This window comes from Stomoxys calcitrans, chromosome 2 (genome assembly GCF_963082655.1).
Source record: "Stomoxys calcitrans chromosome 2, idStoCalc2.1, whole genome shotgun sequence".
Classification (NCBI taxonomy): Eukaryota; Metazoa; Arthropoda; class Insecta; order Diptera; family Muscidae; genus Stomoxys; species Stomoxys calcitrans.
This window is the reverse complement of record NC_081553.1, coordinates 45,615,460-45,622,236: the sequence shown is the minus strand read 5'-3', so window position 1 is coordinate 45,622,236 and position 6,777 is coordinate 45,615,460. Positions and strand designations below refer to the sequence as shown.

Genomic DNA, 6,777 nt, shown 5'->3' with positions numbered 1-6,777 from the left:
GAGTGAGCAATTCTTATCCGATTGGAATGAAATTTTGCACGACGTGTTTTGTTATGATATCCAACAACTGTGCCAAGTACGGTTAAAATCGGGCCATAACTCGATATAGCTGCCATATAAACCGATCTTGGGTCTTGACTTCTTGAGCCTCTATAGTGCGCAATTCTTATCCGATTAGAATGAATTTTTGCACGACGTGTTCTGTTATGATATCCAACAACTGTGCCAAGTACGGTTAAAATCGGTTCATAACCCGATATAGCTGCCATATAAACCGATCTTGGGTCTTGACTTCTTGAACCTCTAGAGTGCGCAATTCTTATCCGATTGGAATGAAATTTTGCACGACGTGTTCTGTTATGATATCCAACAACTATGGTAAGTATGGTTCAAATCGGACCATAACCCGATATAGCTGCCATATAAACCGATCTTGGGTCTTGACTTCTTGAGCCTCTAGAGTGCGCAATTCTTATCCGATTGGAATGAAATTTTGCACGAAGTATTTTGTTATGATATCCAACAACTGTGCCAAGTATGGTTCAAATCGGTCCATAACCCGATATAGCTGTAATATAAACCGATCTTGGGTCTTGAATTCTTGAGCTTCTAGAGGGCGCAATTATTATCCGATTTGGCTGAAATTTTGCGTGACGTATTTTATTCTTACTCTCAAGAACTGTGTCAAATAAGGTTCAAATCGGTTCATAACCTCATAAAGCTGCCATATAAACCGATCTGGGATATTGACTTCTTGAGCCTCTAGAGGTCGCAATTATTATCCGATTTGCCTGAAATTTTGTACGACAGATCCTCTCATGACCATCAACATACGTGTTTGTTGTGGTCTGAATCTGTCTATAGCCCGAAACAGCTCCCATATAAATCGATATCTCTATTTTACTTCTTGAGCCCCAAAGGGCGCAATTCTTATTCGAATTGGCTGACATTTTACACAGGTCTCCAACACATAATATAATTGTGGTCCAAATCGGACTATATGTTGTTTTCGCTCTAATAGCAGAGCAAATCTTTTCTTATATCCTTTTTTGCCTAAGAAGAGATGCCGGGAAAAGAACTCGAAAAATGCGATCCATGGTGGAGGGTATGAAAGATTCGGCCCGGCCGAACTTAGCACGCTTTTACTTGTTTTTATTGTATAGTCTTAAAAATAAGAATTTCATTTTATTTTGGACGACGTTTCAGCACGGGTTATCGTTAACCGATTGTCATAATATTTCGTATGTTGCTTATTAGGATCAAAAGTAGAATTTATGTAGGTTATGCGTTTCTCTATTCGAACAAAAATTTTCTCCTTTACGAGTTTACTATGGTACGTTCAAATGTGTATATATATTAGTAATTAACAGTTATGTTTATTTATATTTCAATTTTTTTTTTTCAAATACAGATTTATAAAAATATTTTAACCAGTAAAGGTTTGGCATACAGAAGAATTAATAAAACATCTTCCTCGAGCACCTTCCCAAGCTATAACGTAAAATAGAAAAATATTTATCTTATACTTCGCCACCGAAAGACAAATTGTATAACATATTACTCACGTTCCATGTATACACAACGGCGCACGCCCAATTTACATGCATTTGAAAAGGTACAGTAGATTGTAGTGCCATCTCTGCGCCTTAGTGAAGCACAAACAGGATCATAAATCTCGCCACACATAATCTGACACCGAGGTACTCGAGCTCCACATATATGGATTATTATGAAAATCGTTAATAATATGAACAATTTGTATGACATCATGTTTAACACTAAATTACACCAGATGGTAAGGTGGGTATTTATACAAATCAGTTGCAATTTATAGCTTGAGTTTAACGGTATGCAAATATGTCTGTCTTTTATATTCCCTAAAAAGAGATTAAATGTGTATGAATTTAAGGAAGACACTTGAGTCAATAAACTAGAGTAAATACATACTACATATATAGTATGGATATATGAAGTGAAAATAAGCAAAGGCGCGTTAAGTTCTACCGGATCGAACTTTGGATACCCACCACCTCGGATATATATGTAAACCACCTTTCGTCATAGTCCGGTGAAAAATGTACAATTTATGCCCACATAGCAGCTATATCGAAATGTGGTCCGATTTGTACCAAATTCGCACGGATATTGAGTGATCTAACAAGTACAAGTCATTGTTCAATTTTGTAGAACCAATATTGGTCTTTTTGGTAGCCATATCCAAATAAAGACCGATTTGAACCATATACGTCATGGATGTCGAAAAGAGTAACATAAGTCACTGTGTCAAATTTCAGCGAAATCGGATTATATATATGCCTTTTATGGGGTCAAGACTTTAAATCGAGAGATCGGTTTATATGGCAGCTATATCAAAACCTGAACCGATCTGGGCCAAATTTAAGAGAGCTAACAAAGGGTCTAATATAACTAACTGTCCCAAATGTCGGCGAAATCAGACAAAAAATGTGCCTTTTATGGACCCAAAACCTTAAATCGAAAGATCGGTCTACATGGCAACTATATCCAAATCTGGACCGATGTGAGCCATATTACAGAAAGATGTCGAGGGGCCTAACACAACTCACTTTCCCAAATTTCGGCGATATCGGGCAATTAATACGCCTTTATGGGCCCAAGACCTTAAATCGAGAAATCGGTCTATATGGCTGCTATATTCACATCTTTTCTGATCAGGGCCAAATTGAAGAAAGATGTCGAAGGGCCTAACACAACTCACTGTTCCAAATTTCAGTAAAATCGGATAATAAATGTGGATTTTATGGGCCTAAGACCCTAAATTGGAGGATCGATCTATATGGCAGCTATATCCAAAACCGGACGGATCTGGGCTAAATTGCAGAATGGTGTCGAAGAACCTAACGCAACTCACTGTCCCAAATGTCGGCGAAATCGGACAATAAATGTGCCTTTTATGGACCCAAAACCTTAAATCGAGAGATCGGTCTATATGGCAACTATATCCAAATCTTGACCGATCTCGGCTAAATTGCAGAATATTGTCAAAGAACCCAACGCAACTCACTGTTCCAAATCTCAGCGAAATCGGACTATAAATGCGCCTTTTATGGGCCCAAGACCTTAAATCAAGAGATCGGCCTATATGGCAGCTATATCTAAATCATAACCAATATGAGCCATATTGCAGAAAGATGTCGAGGGGCTTAACACAACTCACTTTCCCAAATTTCGGCGATATCGGGCAATTAATGCGCCTTTTGTGGGCCCAAAATCTTAAATCGAGAGTTCGGTCTATATGGCAGCTATATCCAAATCTGGTCCTATCTAGGCCAAATTGAGAACAATGTCGATTATCCTAACACAACTCACTGTCCTAAATTCCAGCAAAATCGGATAATAAATGTGGCTTTTATGGGCGTAAGACCCTGAATTGACAGATCGGTCTATATGGGGGCTATATCAAGATATAGTCCGATATAGTCCATCTTCAAACTTAACCTGCTTTTGGACTAAAAAAGAATCTATGCAAAGTTTCAGCTAAATATCTCTATTTTTAAAGATTGTATTTTAAGTCGATCTAGCCATGTCCGTCCGTCCGTCTGTCTGTCGAAAGCAAGCTAACTTTCGAAGGAATAAAGCTAGCCGCTTGAAATTTTGCACAAATATATTTTATTAGTGTAGGTCGGTTGGGAATGTAAATGGGCCAAACCGGACCATGTTTTGATATAGCTGCCACATAAACCGAACTTAGGTTCCGACTTCCTGAGCCTCTAGAGGGCGCAATTCTCGTCCGATTTGACTGAGATTTTGCACGTGGTGTTTTATTATCACTTCCAACAACTGCGCTAAGTATGATTCAAATCGGTCTATGTTTTGATATAGCTGTCATATAAACCGATCTTGGGTCTTGACTTCTTGGGCCTCTAGAGGGCGCAATTCCTATCCGATTTGGCTGAAGTTTTGAACGTAGTTTTTTGGTAGCACTTCCAACAACTGCGCTAAGTATAATTCAAATCGGTTCATAATCTGGTATAGCTGTCATATAAACCGATCTAGGATTTTGACTTCTTGAGCCTCTAGAGGGTGCAATTCTCATCCGATTTGGCAGAAATTTTGTACAACGGCTTCTGTCATGCCTTTGAACATACGTGGGTAATATGGTCTGAATCGATCAATAACTTGATACAGCTCCCATATAAACATATCTCCCGATTTTGCTTCTTGAGCCCCTACAAGGCGCACTTCTTATCCGAATAAACTGAAATATTACATAATAAAATCTACAATGTTCTGCATTCATTTATGGTCCAAATGCTGCTGCCGCTGCTGTTCATTGTGCCCAGGCTCGAATCCCAGTTGGGCTCTGCCGCATTGCCCTTGAAGCCATCACACCTAATATGGTTGAAAAGTCTTCTAACCAAAGACGAAACGCGTCCCATTGTGTTGCTATTTTGGTTTCCCTTTTCCATTTGCATCTCCGATCATTGAGCTCGTCTAGAAACAGAAACAAACAAAATTATTTTTATACCCTCCACCATAGGATGGGGGGTATACTAATTTCGTCATTATGTTTGTAACTACTCGAAATATTCGTCTGAGACCCCCTAAAGTATATATATTCTTGATCGTCGCGACATTTTATGTCGATCTAGCCATGTCCGTCCGTCTGTCCGTCCGTCCGTCCGTCCGTCTGTCTGTCGAAAGCACTCTAACTTCCGAAGGAGTAAAGCTGGCCGCTTGAAATTTTGCACAAATACTTCTTATTAGTGTAGGTCGGTTGGTATTGTAAATGGGCCATATCCATGTTGGTAGGTATAGCTGCCATATAAACCGATCTTGGGTCTTGACTTCTTGAGTCTCTAGAGTGCGCAATTCTTATCCGATTGGAATGAAATTTTGCACGACGTGTTACGTTATGATATCCAACAATTGTGCCAAGTATGGTTCAAATCGGTTCATAACCTGATATAGCTGCCATATAAACCGATCTTGGGTCTTGACTTCTTGAGCCTCTAGAGTGCGCAATTCTTATCCGATTTGGCTGAAATTTTGCATGAGGTGTTTTGTTATAACCTTCAACAACTGTGCTACGAATAGTTCAAATCGGTTCATAACCTGATATAGATGCCATATAAACCGATCAGGGGTCTTGACTTTTTGAGCCACTACAGGGAGCAATTTCTATCCGATTTGGCTGAAATTTTGCCTGACGTGTTTTGGTATGACTTTCAATAAATGTGCTAAGAATAGTTCAAATCGGCCCATAACCTGATATAGCTGCCATATAAACCTATCTGGGGTCTTGACTGCTTGAGCCTCTAAAGGGCGCAAGTATTATCCGATTTGGCTGAAATTTTGTTCAACGGCTTCTCTCATGACCTTTAACATACGTGTCGAATATGGCATGAATCGGTTTATAGCCTAATACAGCTTCCCTATAAACCGATCTCCCTATTTTACTTCTACAGCCCCTAAAGTGCGCAATTCTTACTAGATTTGGTTGAAATTTTACACAATGACTTCCACTATGGTCTCCAATATTCAGTGCAATTATGGTCCGAAGTGAACCATTGCTTGAAATTGTTCCAATAACATAGCAATTATTTTCTTTTATCCTTTATTTGCCTAAAAAGAGATACCATGGCAAGAGCTCGACAAATGCGATTCATGGTGGAGGGTACATAAGATTCGGCCCGGCCGCACTTTTACTTGTTTTTAATTAAAATCTAAATGATATTTAGGATCGTTAAGTGAACAAAAGAGAAGCCAAAAGTTTACAACTGGTTTTCTGAGCAAAATAGCTGAACACTCATTTATTAAAAATTTTTTTCCGGAATTTTTATTTTCCAATCACATATAACGCTCATATAGTTATTTGTTAAGTTTGAATTATTTTACTTAAAGCCAGGCTCGAGATCACGCACATATTGACCTCTTCAAGCGAAACGATAACAGCTTAGAAAATAGATTATCCCTTTCAATTATTTTCGCCACAATTCTATTGCGAACACGAATATATGACAAAGCGTTTGCACTGCAAATTGCGTTCACTTATTATCTTTTCTTGTTCGAATGTAGGGGCGTTAATATTTCTTGTAAGAAAAAATAATAAAGAAAAAAATTGACATGCATAAAACCTGCACACTTTTAAGGCTGACTTGTAACCAGCGGTGACGGTGATCGGCATAGAAAAAGTGTGTCAATTAAAAAAATCGAAAGGAATTCTGTCTTAGTTTTCGGCCAAAGCACACACAACTTAACACTTCACAAAAGTGGACACACTGTAACGAACCAACAAAAACGAAACAAATTACATGTGCTCTAAGATGACAATGTAATAAATTTGGTACAGAATAATTACACTGGCATACAGAATAATTGCAGATATTGGATTCTGATAGATGCTCATCAATAGAAATGGAACGGGTTTTTCCTTTTGAGTATGCGTAAGGATATCGAAAAGTAGTTCTGGATAACATTTTGAATTGTTAAATCAACTCTGCTGTCTTGGCATAGGCGGAGCGATGAGGACCACTCCCACTAGGGCACTGGAGACTATTCTAAATATTTGACCCATAGACATACAGATTAAATGCGAGGCAACCTCTGCGGCTATGAGAATTAAGGCGATGGGAGAATGGATTGAGGATGGCAGCAGCTCATAACATCGCGGTATAATCGAGGCGACGATAGGAAACCTGAATGGAATGGAAGAGGTTACAGATCGGATACCTGAGACCACACTTCAGGTCGAGTGCGAGGAACTGCTGCCAGTGGCACAGTCTTGGACTGACGGAA

The 6,777-nt window shown here is 38.9% G+C and overlaps 1 long non-coding RNA gene across 1 annotated transcript; it reads right to left on the bottom strand.

Moving 5' to 3' along the window:
- Positions 1-1,354: 1,354 nt before the first annotated feature.
- Positions 1,355-1,782, bottom strand: LOC131995223 (uncharacterized). Its single transcript, XR_009397288.1, has 2 exons — positions 1,566-1,782; positions 1,355-1,491 (listed from the first exon to the last, which is right to left on the bottom strand). It is a non-coding gene; the product is annotated as an uncharacterized LOC131995223 (long non-coding RNA).
- Between the last annotated feature and the right edge of the window lie 4,995 nt (positions 1,783-6,777).